Here is a 12,506-nt window from a genome sequence, read left to right on the forward strand (position 1 = left end):
ATCCTCAGTGCTTTGTATGCAGCTTGTATTTAAAACTGTGTGCAAATAAGCAAATGAATGTGTATTTCTGTTGATGACGAGAACAATGCAGTAGGCAGCAGAGAAGCAAGACTTGAGCAAAGCCAGGCTAATCTTTGCTGGCACTCAGCACAAATGCAAGCATCACTACCTTGCCACTTTAGATTCTCTAAGTTGGAGAATCTGAGGAAACCTAAAAGTGTTTCTACCATCTTTCCTTTTGAAACCATTACCTTAAAATGGCAATGCTCAGGAACGCACTCCTACTACACATCTTCTATAATGTGCCTGACCCTCTCACACATACTAATTTGGGAGGAAGAGATGCATCCATACAGAAACACTTGGGCTCCCAAATGAAATCCTCAGGCTTACTTCATTCAAGAAAGTCATTCTTTGGAAATTGCTCCTGTGTTTTTCTTACCTGCTAGAGGTATTAAATCTTTCTCCTCTTTTGTGCTTCCTGGGTGTACTTATTTAGGTTTTGTGCTCACTACCACACAAACCTGGTTTCATCATCTTCCCCATTTCCAGGTGATACCTTAATCCAAGACTGGCACAGAAAACAAAAGGTTGCCCTTCTTGCCTTCGGGGAGTATAATTTGTGCTCACCATCTCCCCGTGGGACCAAGCTGAAGCTCACTTTATCCCTGTCAGTCTTCTCCCTACCTTTGTTCTGAATGCATGTTCTCTCAGTAAAGTCCACATATCTAGCTTTATCTCAGGCTCTGCTTCTAGCATCAGACAGTTGGGAATTCTCCCCAATATGGAAACGTGTTCAGCTTGGCATCCATGATGGACTATGGCTCTTTATAAGGAATCTTTTGCTGTATTTGAAAAGGTAAATATTTCTTCCTGCTCTTGAAATTCGTTCTTCAATTGGTTGTCAGGATAGCAAGAGTCATGAGTTGGTCAGTTTTGTTGAGATACAGGTATATCTAAATATGTCTGGTGAGTTGTAGAGATTCTCAGAATCTGTCATCAAAAGAGACCAATGAGATTTCTTGGCCAATACTTATGCTAAACTGTACTCAAGTCTGCAGAATGGAGTGAATCCACTACAGACATGAAGCCAGCCACTTGTGGTCTATCCTATGCCTTCATCATGTGAAGTCATGAGACAGATGAAGAAAGCAGAACGTAATGAGCTGTAATTGTTTTGTTTTTCACTTAAAACAAGTCTGCATAACACATGACTAAAAGGCAATAAAGCTTTATGCTCATATGACTAAATAAAGAATGGAGGAGAGATATGTCTTCACTTCTACATGACCTCAGGAGGATCTAGAGAGTACAGGGTGCCTGAAACCCTGGAGCCCAGATCTAGGGTACCTCCAAATGACAGGAGTGCATGCACGCGCGCGCGCGCGCACACACACACACACACACACACACACACACACACACACACACTAACATAGTTCCTAAGGAGCACTCACCCAATGTCTCAAGCAGGAAGCCTGAATATTTCTGCAAATATTTAATTAACATGAAGAACCTTGCCCCACCTCAGAATATGAAGACTTTAGAGTTGCAGATCCCAAATTAGCATGTATGGTGAGAGTCTAGGAACAAAGTTCATCTTCGCTGGAGGCCCGCTCTAACCTACTGCTCAGGGAATGTGCCCACCGCCTTTCCTAGGCCTTTCTGTTTCCTAACCTCCTTGTCCTCACAGGCCCTGAGCTCCACATTCTTCCTGGCTGGAGTTTCTCTTTGAAGGAAATCATTCTAACTCCTTACTGCATAAATTTAACCCAGCTATTAAGCCTCTTTGCATAAATATCAAAGACTAGTGTCTTGAAATTTTCTGTTCCCTGGGAAGCACCATTTGCATTTCAAAAGAACCAGTACCGCCCTGAAAGATCACTTGTGAAGACAGGGTCTACTCTATGGATGGCAGGGTCTGTTATCAAATTCGGATCATCATGTCCATCCATCCGAAAAAATGGAGGGTGGAGTGAGTAAGAAAAGTTCTCAGACTGAGATCCACTTTGCAGCTTTACCCTTAAGTGATATTTTTTACATAATAGGGCTGCAGAACATCTTCTCTGCTTTTCTTGCCTCGTGCCAGATGTTTGTGTGAGTTGTTTTCTCACAATGAGCAGAAGATAATTTCACAAAAGACAGCTGATATCAGAAAGACCTCTGTCTGCTGTGCATTCAGCAAGCTTCCTCACTCACCTCTGAACCTCCAACTCTTCACTTTTTAGTAGAAGGACCATTACAAAGAGTGAGCGAAAGAGTGAGCGAGTATGTGTAAGTAACTAGCAGTAATGATGGAGTCGGAGTCAAGACAGGTGCTTCCCCCCTTCACCCCCCCCTTCCTACTCTCCTGGATGATCCCCATTTTCCCACCGTAACTGGAACATCATCTGGTCGTTGGCAAAGATGACTCAAGGTAGTCACCGTAACCCTTATCTCTCCCAGGCTCTTTAATAAGTAAACATTTATTGATCCTTACTGTAAACAAATCATAAGACTACGTCCTTGGGAATAACAGAAAGAACAGATGCCATTCTGGTTTTGTCTAACTGTTAGCCTGACCTAGAGCTATCTGGGAAGAAAATATCAATTGAAGAATTGCCTAGGTCATGTTCTCCTGTGGGCATGTTTGTAGTAGATTACCTTCTTAGATGAGGTAAGATCAAACTATTTTTAGTGGCACCATTCCCTAGACAGGTAGTCCTGACTGCATAAAAAAAAGCAAATCTTAGGGGCAGAAGAAATAGCTGAACAGTTAAGAGCACTAGCTATTCTTCTAGAGAACCTGGGTTCGATTTCCTAGAACCTACATGGCAGCTCACAGCTACTTATAAATCAGTCCCAGAGAATATGATACCCTCCATGCATCCTTCTGGCATCAGACACCGACAGACATGGTACACAGATATACCTGAAGGCACAACACCATATACATAAAATATTTTTTAATTTAAAAAGAATCAGAAAATTTGCTAGCCTGCCTGCCCACCCGCCCACCCGCCTGCCTGCTGCCCGCCTGCCCGCCTGCCTCCCTCCCTCCCTGCCTGCCTGCCTGCCTGCCTGCTCACCTCCCTCCCTCCCTCCCTCCCTGCCTGCCTGCCTGCCTGCCTGCTAGCAAGAATACACCCTGCACAGTCGTAGCAGTGGAGTGAGTTTATTGGTCAGAAGTAATGCTGTGTAAAATAGCAAATATGCCTATTTGTCTTCAAGATCCAAACTCGTGAGCCAAATAAACCTTTCCCCCTCTCAGGTTGCTTTAGGCCATGATGTTTTATCACAGCAAAAAAGAAATGAAGCTAAGGCAGGTACTTCCTGATATCTGGTATCAAGAAGTTGACAGATCTGTTGATTAAACAGAACTTGAAAGCATCGAGAAATTGAATAGTGAATTCAGCATAGAAGTCATACGAAAAGCCATAATAGCTCAGTGATAATGTGGAAAGTGTAGCAAATGAGAATAAAAGAAAAATCATCAGAGCATTTCAAGCAAGAGCAGACTGGAGCAGTGAGTGGCAGGTGATATTTGAGGAAAATACGGAGATAAAGGCATGGGGAGGAAAGTGAAGGCAGAGCATGGAAACTGATGCAGGAGAAAATAAAAAGCAGTGGTTTTATTTTTAATTAGCATACAAAGTAATAGGTTTCATGTGTTGTGGCAAGAAGAAAGAACTGGGAAGAACGCGGCCTCGGCATGACTACCTCAAGCATATACAATGGCGTTCAGAATCCAAAGTCTTGGATCTGCGAGTTGTCATTGTGAATGGATGTTCACGGAACAAGGCTGCACCTTCCACCAAACTGTCCACAAAGCTTAACTGATGAGGACTTCAGCTGTCATGGAGAGATCGAAACATTGCTATTCCTTGGTCACTGCTTGTCTGACCTAACATCTTAGGGCCAAGAATGTCTGGAGGCAGCGTCTGAGGCCAGAGGCTACCTGCTTCGCTTCCACCTCCCACCAGTGGTTTGAGAAAAGCCTTGGTTCTGACTCTTTGTTCTGTCATTCATTACCACACTGGGACACAGAATCTGAGGTAACCTGAGACTGTGTGCCCAGGCCATAGTCACTCAGGAGAGAATAAATTATCCTTTATCCCCTTTGAGGTGAGAGATTGACGGTGCAGTTGTTTTGTTTTGGTTTGTTGTTTTGTGATTTTGCTGGGTTTTGTTATTGTTGTTGTCATTTAAGAAAGAAGGAAAATAAAGAAAATGTTTCACCAGTCTGTTAACTAAGACATTATTTTTAGACATCAGGTAAAAACCAGGTTATTCCCACTTTGTCCACACTGTGTGCCAAAACAGCATCCCTTAATCCTTGGAACACATTAGCATGTTGTCCAAAACAAGAGAACTTTAATGCACCAGAGAATTGTATTATAGCTGGTCAGTGGTGGCACAAGCCTTTAATCCTGTCACTCAGGTGGCAGAGGCAGGAAGATCTGAGTTCAAGGCCAGCCTGGTCCACAGAGTGAGTTCCAGGACACAGAGAAACCCTATCTTGAAAACCAAAACCAAACAAACCTTGATTAGAGTTGGAATCGTGTAAAGAATCACAGCGGTGGTTGTGCGTGGATAGGCTTTACTGTTCTTTACAATAGCAACGAAGCTGAGCCAGTGCAGAAGTGGGAGTGGAGCTGTAGCGCACATGTGAGGAAGGGGGACGATGATAAAGTGCAAGTGATGTGGGAGTGGGCCGGAAACGATGAGGGGCAAGAGTCCAGGTGAGGACAGGGAGATAACGCAGCAGAACTGGGAAGGAACCAACAACAGAGCATTGTGATGACTCAAGCATCGATGGGATGGCGACTCGTGAAGTTCAGTGACTATAAAGTCTAAAGTATTAAGGTTCCCACACCACATAACCCATCCTGAGCAGGCTGGTCTGCATTTGCTAAGAAATCCAAGCCAGTTCCAGCAGCGGCAGTGTCTGCGGATCTTCAGCTGGCTTCGAGAAGGTGCACTTTCCTCCATCCCAAGAAGCTTGTCTTTGTCATCAAATGATTTTTATGGGTCATTGGAGAAGAGTGCAAAGAAAACAGCTCTGGGTAAGAGTCCCTGTGTCACAGAGTCCACAGTGCTAGTGGGCAAGGCTGCCTGGTCCAAAACTTCAGATGACAGAGAAGTGCTCATGATTCGACGTCACTGTTAGATCTGACTAACGGATGAACGTCAACAGTGAATGCTTTCCTGAGCTTTTCTAGAGCCCTTAAAGACACAGCCTCTCTGTAGTGGCTATTCCTGGTTGTCAACTTGACTATATCTGGAATGAACTACAGTCTAGAATTGGAGGCTCAGAGATATAAGTTTCTGACCTGGATCTTGGCATGGAAATCTTGAAGCATAGTGGCTAAGACAAGGAGATCTCCGAGTTCAAGATCATTTGGGATTAAAGGCATGGATGCACACACCTTTAATCTGGGCCACACCCTCTGCTGGAGACCTACAGCCTTTAATCTGGGCTACACCCTCTGCTGGACATATATAAGGACATTGGAAGAAGGAAGACTTTCTCTCACTCTTCCTTGCCTGCTTGCTTCATGGGACTGAGAAACTGCTAGATCCTTGGACTTCCATCCACAGCTGCTGATGATCATTGTTGGGGAGTTGGACTATAGACTATAAGTCATTGAAAAATTCCCTAACTATATAAAGACTATCCATACGTTCTGTGACTCTAGAGAACCCAAACTAATACACTCTTCCTTTGGAAAAATTAGAAATTTCAGTATACTTGGGGAAAGAAAGGGTAAAGAAAATGTAGTGCGTATACACAGTGGAATTGTATTCAGTCACTCAGACATTGGCAGGAATACTCATAGAACTGACGAGCATTATGTTAAGTAAAATAAGCTAGGCACGGGGAAACTAATAATATTCCTATTCTCTTATGTGTGTGGGCATGCCTGAAGGCAGAGAGGGAACTGTGAGTGAGGATGAAGGCAAAGATGTTAATGGAAGGAGATTTGGGGAGCATAAAGGGTGATAGAACACATGTAGCACAGAAGCAAGTGCTTGAACACACCCATGTGCTGCAAGGGGTTGTGCTCCACCACGGGACAGACGCTCCTGGGCTTGGGTTCCTCGAGCACCTCCATCCGTGCACCTCATAGCTGGCTCTTCATTGTCATTTTCATAACAGGCCAGCAAGCTTAAATGTTTCCTTGAAACTTGTCGATCTTCCTAGCAAATAAACCCAATATTCCCAGGTAATTAAATACCACCCTGTGGGTGACCCCTGGAGAGATGCATGGAGGTTGGGGGGACACACACCTGACCGTGGTACTGAGCTAAGACGTGTGAAGGAAACTGTTCTTAACAGTATGGTCTCATGTTGTGTGCTTATACATACAAAATGTATGCATATTTCTTTGTTCTGGCCACCTAGGTGGCCAAGAAGTAATAGACCCCATCCCCCTCTGCAGCAATGAAAACAACGAACACCTGAATCTTGGTTTCTAGACATCATTCAGTAGGAAAATGTTATCACCTGGTGATTCTACAGAGAATTGAGTCATAGGTCAGGGACTGGGAAAATGCACTGTGAGCCTCAAATACCTTGTTGTACCAGAAGGTATTGGTGTTGAAAGAAGAAAGTGCATATGCATACAATGGTTAGTGGATTCCAGGAACAGAGAAGTCAATCTGAAAGAGAGACTTCCAGTAGCCAAGCATGGAACAGCTGTAGATGTACAGAAAAGGATGTACTTATTGTCATTGCACTAAATAATTCAAATACACATATATAAACTGGTTGTTTAAACAAGGGGTGAGGGGCTGGTAAGACTGTCCTTCCAGAGGACCTGAGCTTGATTCTTGGCCCCACATCAGCCAGGTCATAGCCACCTGTGACTAGATCCAGGGGGACTGTACACCTCTAGCCTTTGCTGGCACCTGCACACATTTATACATACCCACTCATAGACATGCACATATGCACACTTATCATCAAAACTTATAAAAATAAAAGTTTAAAAATTACTCATAACAATGTAAAATACAAATGATTGCTGAAAACAGACAATCTTCCTCACAGAAGATAGAGATTAATTCACCCACGCTCCCAATTCTAAGGAAGGGCTAGGTCGAAGAATTGTTTCCAAAAACAGATGGGGGGGGGTGGTAGCTATGGAGGAGAAACCTAGTTACTGTTTTTAAAATATATACTTAGATATTATAGAAAAAAAGTATGCATATGTGTGTGTGTGCACACATGCCAAATGTGTCCATGGAGGTCAGAGGATAACTTTGAGGGATGAAGTAGATTCTGTCCTTCCTTCCACTTTGTGGGTTCCGGGATGGACTGTGGGTCAGCAGGTATGGCAGAGACATCTTTACCCTCTGAGGCATCTGAGAGACATGGTTAGAAACTCATCAACTAAGGCTAACTCTGCCACTGGCAAGTCGCATTGATAGGATGTGTCCCAAGATCATATTGTGAACATGAAGCATTCTTCCATAAAATATATCTCAACAACCTAGTCTAAATGTGATACAAACAATATAGAACCCCAAAGTAACTGACTTTACATCAAAGGACCACCACTCCTCAACACTATCAAGGTCAGAGAAATAGGACCAAGCTAGTGTCGGAGGAATCCTGGACACTTTTGGACACAATAGTGAAGTGCAGTCTGGGGGTCTTGGATGGAATCTTGGGACAGAAAGATATGAGTCGAAAAACTCAGAAAGGCAAACTGAAGTCTGAAGAGCTTAGTCTGTCCTGTTGGGCTGTGGTCGATCTGTTGGCGTTGATGAATTTTCTCTGGTTATGAAGAGATGTGGATACCACCAGAAGGGTAAACACGGGAATTCTCTTAGTGTGCTATATTTAGAAGTTTTCTGTAAGTCTAAATTATCCGAACATATATAACATAAGGAAAAGGAAAACAAGCCCTTAGCAAATTTACCTATTAGAAATCAATAAAAAAATGGTTTTTCTTTTTTGGACACCATATAAAATGTTTGATATTTGAAAAGATCATGTGGGTGGTTGTATCTATGTGGGGTATCATGTGAGCAAAATGTCTACAGAGGCCAGAACAGGGCGCCAGATCCTGTGGCGGTGATCCTCAGTAGTGGTGAGCCAGCTAACACAGATGCTGGGAGTGACACCAGGGTTCACTGCAAGCATCAATAGTTCCAGAGGTCGAACGACCTGTTCTGGCTTCCACGGGCACTGTATGCATTCAGTGCACAGACATACAAGTCAGTAAAAACACCCATACACACAAAATAAAAATCATTTGTTTTATTTTAAAGATCTAAAGCTATCTCACCATGTATTGGAGTAAGAAATACTTTGTAAGATTAAGTAGAAAACTACATAGTTCCTAGACTATGGAAGGATTTTATAGATAAGATATAAAAATAAATAAATAAAACCTTGTGAAGGAAAAAAACTGGTAAACTTGATAGATTAAAAAATGTTAAATCCGTAGAATGGAAGATATGGACAGCCTACAGTTTTCAAAATATCAGGTAATTATTAAAGAAGAAAAGTCCAACCTCAGCAAAAGTGAAGCAGATACTATCACTAACCGGGGAGGTGCTCACAGTAAAGACCAGGAAAGATCAGCCAAACCTCTGTTATGGCAGAAATGCAAATTACAAGCCACAAGTAAATCTAATTACGTGATAACCAGGCTAATACAGCATTTAAACGTTTGAAAATGCCAGGCACTGATGAAATGTCAAATATGAGATCATTCTAACATATGGCTGGTGGAATACAAGTGGGTCAACAATTTCACACCAGATCCCTACTGATGGATAACACACAGACAAAGATGGCAGGAGAGGCTCACCGAGCTCCCGTGGGTGGCCCCATATCCACGTGCATATGGGAAGGCCAAATTAGACTTAAGGAAGGAGGGGGAGGGGAAGAGAGAAGGAAGAAAGGGGGAGGGGAAGGGAGGAGCGGAAAGAAGAAGAAGGGGAGGGGGGAGAAGAGAGGGGAAGGAGGGAGTAGGAAAAGAGGGAGGAGGGGGGGAAAGGGGAGGAGGGGAGGAAAGAGGGAGAGAACTGGAAAAAGGAGAAAGGAGAGAGGAAGAAGCGGAAGGGGGAAAAGAAGGGGACAAGAGGAGGGGGAGAGAAGTCAGCCCTTGCCCTGCAGCATGAGGTAGAGAAGACGGAAGTGAGGGGATGTGCAAGGAACCGGCGATAAAATGGGCAGATCTGGGCCGGGCGGCCGCGGTGGCGCACGCCTGTAATCCCAGCACTTGGGAGGCAGAGGCAGGCGGATTTCTGAGTTCAAGGCCAGCCTGGTCTACAGAGTGAGTTCCAGGACAGCCAGGGCTATATGCAGAGAAACCTGTCTCGAAAAAACCAAATCCAAAAAAACAAAAACAAACAAACAAACAAACAAAGATGGGCAGATCTGACTGGATCTCATTATATACCTGCAAAAATTCTCACAGAAGGAAATTTTAAAAGTAAAACTAAGGCCAGCAAGCTGGCTCAGTAGGTAAAGATGCTGGCAAGCCTGATGCTCTGAGCTGGAGCCCCAGGACGCCTGAGGTAGAATGAGGGAGCTGGCTTGACAACTAAAGGCTGTCTTCCGACTTTCACATGCACAGCACACAGCACGCACATGCACCAAAGAAAAATAACAATAATAAATGTTTAATAATTAAAATCAAAATGGCAGTAGCAGAACTCAGGTTAGGATCCCCGTGTACCCAGGAAGCCAAATCCAATTATAAACATAACCAAACATGTGACTATCTGACAACGCATGCATTCAATCTCTGTGTTTCCACCCAAAAGAGTGTCTGTACGTGCACACAAATAGACATATAATGTGTTGTTCATAACCTCAAATCTCCATTGTGCGCCCAGAACAAGGATGACTTAATGGAGAGCTCATAAGGATGTTTGTGCTCAGACTAGTTGGAGACAGCCCTGTCTCCATCATGATGGCCCCAGAGCAACAGGACTTCCTTAGTGTTCCTGCCCCTCCACTGGGACCATGGCCTGGGGATGCTGGTCCCTGTGCCAGGCACAGGATCCAGTGTGACATACAAAATCACCACGCACCACTCCACAGCTGACTCCACACTGAGTCATTTTTCAAAATAAAGCAAAGTGTCAGGCAGGTTTCCGAAATTCCCTCACAGACCTGGCAAGCAATGGCCCCAGGGACTCCTGAAGGTGTGGAGAGGAGGCCAGAGCGTGAGATGTGGACAAGCAGAGCCAGGACATTCTGAAGGTTGAAATTAATCACCAGATGGCCTCAGAAGCTCATTGCCGCACACCACCAACAGGAGTGGAATTTCTCATGCAATCTCAGGAAGGAAAAACAAATGAGCACTTGCAGTAGCTTGAGGGTTTCCTGGAACGGTATTAAGCACCTCTGAGACCCGAGGTCCTGTGCTTGCTGCCTGGAGGTAGAGACGATGAGCAAGGCTACCTTTGGCTAGCACGGTGCTCTGCTGCAGGAAACAGGCAGGTGGGTTTTACAGAACACAGAAGTCCTGAGAAAGAGTGACGTCCCTATGATAGGTAAATGCTTCTTCACACATGACACAGGGAAAGGGGACTTTGTCAAAGCCTGTCACTAGAACACCAGATAAATCTGCATCCCAGAGGTCTAGAGTGCTGAACTTGGCCATACAGATTGTTTTTTAAGGTCACCATGTGTTGCAAGACCCTGAGTTTTCTAGAAAAATCTGAAACAAGAGAATCATCATGATTACTGCTGCCAGGAGTGTTGGCCCAAGCTGGTAACCCCAGACGAGGGGAGACCGAGACAGGAGGATACCTGGGTTTTGCTGACCACCCTGATCTAGCTACGTTGATGAGATCCAGGCCGATGAGAGATCCTGTCTCAAAGGAGGTGGATATTTACCTCCTGTAACTCCAGCTCCAGAGGATTCAATACCTTCTTCCAGCCATCAAGGACACCTGCACTCACATATATACTGAAACACAGATTCACACACATGCACAAAATAAAAGTAAAATAATAAAGGACCCCTTTGACCAGTGAACATAGTGTCCCTTTAATGGTAAAGCATGGGTTTTGATGGTGAGGAGGAGTAGATGGCCTTGGCCGCTGGGAACCCAAGGAAGGATGCTTTTATCTCAGGAGGAGATAACTCCTTCCCATCTTTGTATTTGTGTGGTCCTATTTCCTTGCAAAGTTCCTCTGTTGGTTATTTTTCTCACTGTTCCGACAAAAGCAACTTATGGAAGAAGGCGTTCATGTTACCCCACAGTCTGCGGGCACAGCACATCACGATAGGAAGGATGTCAGGTGCATGACGCAGCTGGTCACATTGCATCTGTAGTCAGGACCCCAGCCCTTGGGACAGCACTGCACACATTCAGCATGGGTTTCCCCTCCTCCCTCGGTTAAATCTTTCTGACAACACCTTCCACAGACACCCCCAGGGGTGAGCCTTCCAGCAGATTCAAAAATTTAGTTGATCTGATAGTGACACTAACCATGACTGACTCCGAAGCCTTTAGCTCCTCTGCACACTCCTCTGTGACCTCCCTACTGTGCTTAGATGAATGTAAGCCCTATTTCCAGGGTTCGCTGGCCACCGTGGGTATAACCACAGAAGACCCAAAGGTGGGGGTTGTGCTCTTAAGCTCCAGCTCCTTCCTGTCTGTCTTCTTCCACTGAGGTCCACTGTGGTAGCATTGTGAAGATGCATTCTCTGAGCACCCAGTTCCCTGTGGGATGTGTTCACACCGCTCACCCTTAAGAGATAAGGAGAGAGGGAAACCAGCAAGATGGCACTCAGCAGCTCCGTATATGGCTTAGGAGTTGTTCACTTAGGTGTCTGTATTGACAGATAACAGAAGGGTTTTTGTTTTGTTTTTTTTTTCTCCAGAAGGCATCCCATATGGAGGCTCAGAAAATGGCGCTCTCTCCCTTTCGGTAAGAGAGTGCACACGCACGCACGAATGCATGAGCTAACACACTCCGCTTTGTTAAACTTTTCCGAGCCAGCTTTGGAGAGAACATCCTTTCTCCATTACCCTCCTTGGGACAGATACCCGTTACACATCACATCCTAAAAATAATCATCTATTTATTAAGGGAAACCATCGCATGCAGTAGCAAGAGCGCTTTCCAGGCTGAGAAACAAAAATCACGCCACTGTTTTTGATGAATTTGTTCTGTACTTCTAAACACAATGTGAAAAAAGTTAATGAGTGAGGTCCAGGTAAGCCTGAGGGGCTTCGCTAAATCAGTGCATCAAAAGTCCTAGCACATTCCCAACAGCTTTAAGAGCGGTTGTTGATGGGCATATTTCAAAGCAAACAACGCCGCTGCTCTGACAAGCCAATTATATTACCTTACAGTGCCTACAGGCACATAAATTATACACTAATATATTGTAGCCTACTTCTAAGAAAGCCAGTGGTTCTCCGGCAGACCTGGCAGCGTGTCTGCCCTCTGGTGGGCTCTTGGGGAAATACTCTGTCCCGACTGCACCAGGCCCAGGGAGCTTAGGGAGAGCCAAATGTGTGAACTCAGAGCCTCAGGGCAGTGA

This window comes from Apodemus sylvaticus, chromosome 14 (genome assembly GCF_947179515.1).
Source record: "Apodemus sylvaticus chromosome 14, mApoSyl1.1, whole genome shotgun sequence".
NCBI lineage: Eukaryota > Metazoa > Chordata > Mammalia > Rodentia > Muridae > Apodemus > Apodemus sylvaticus.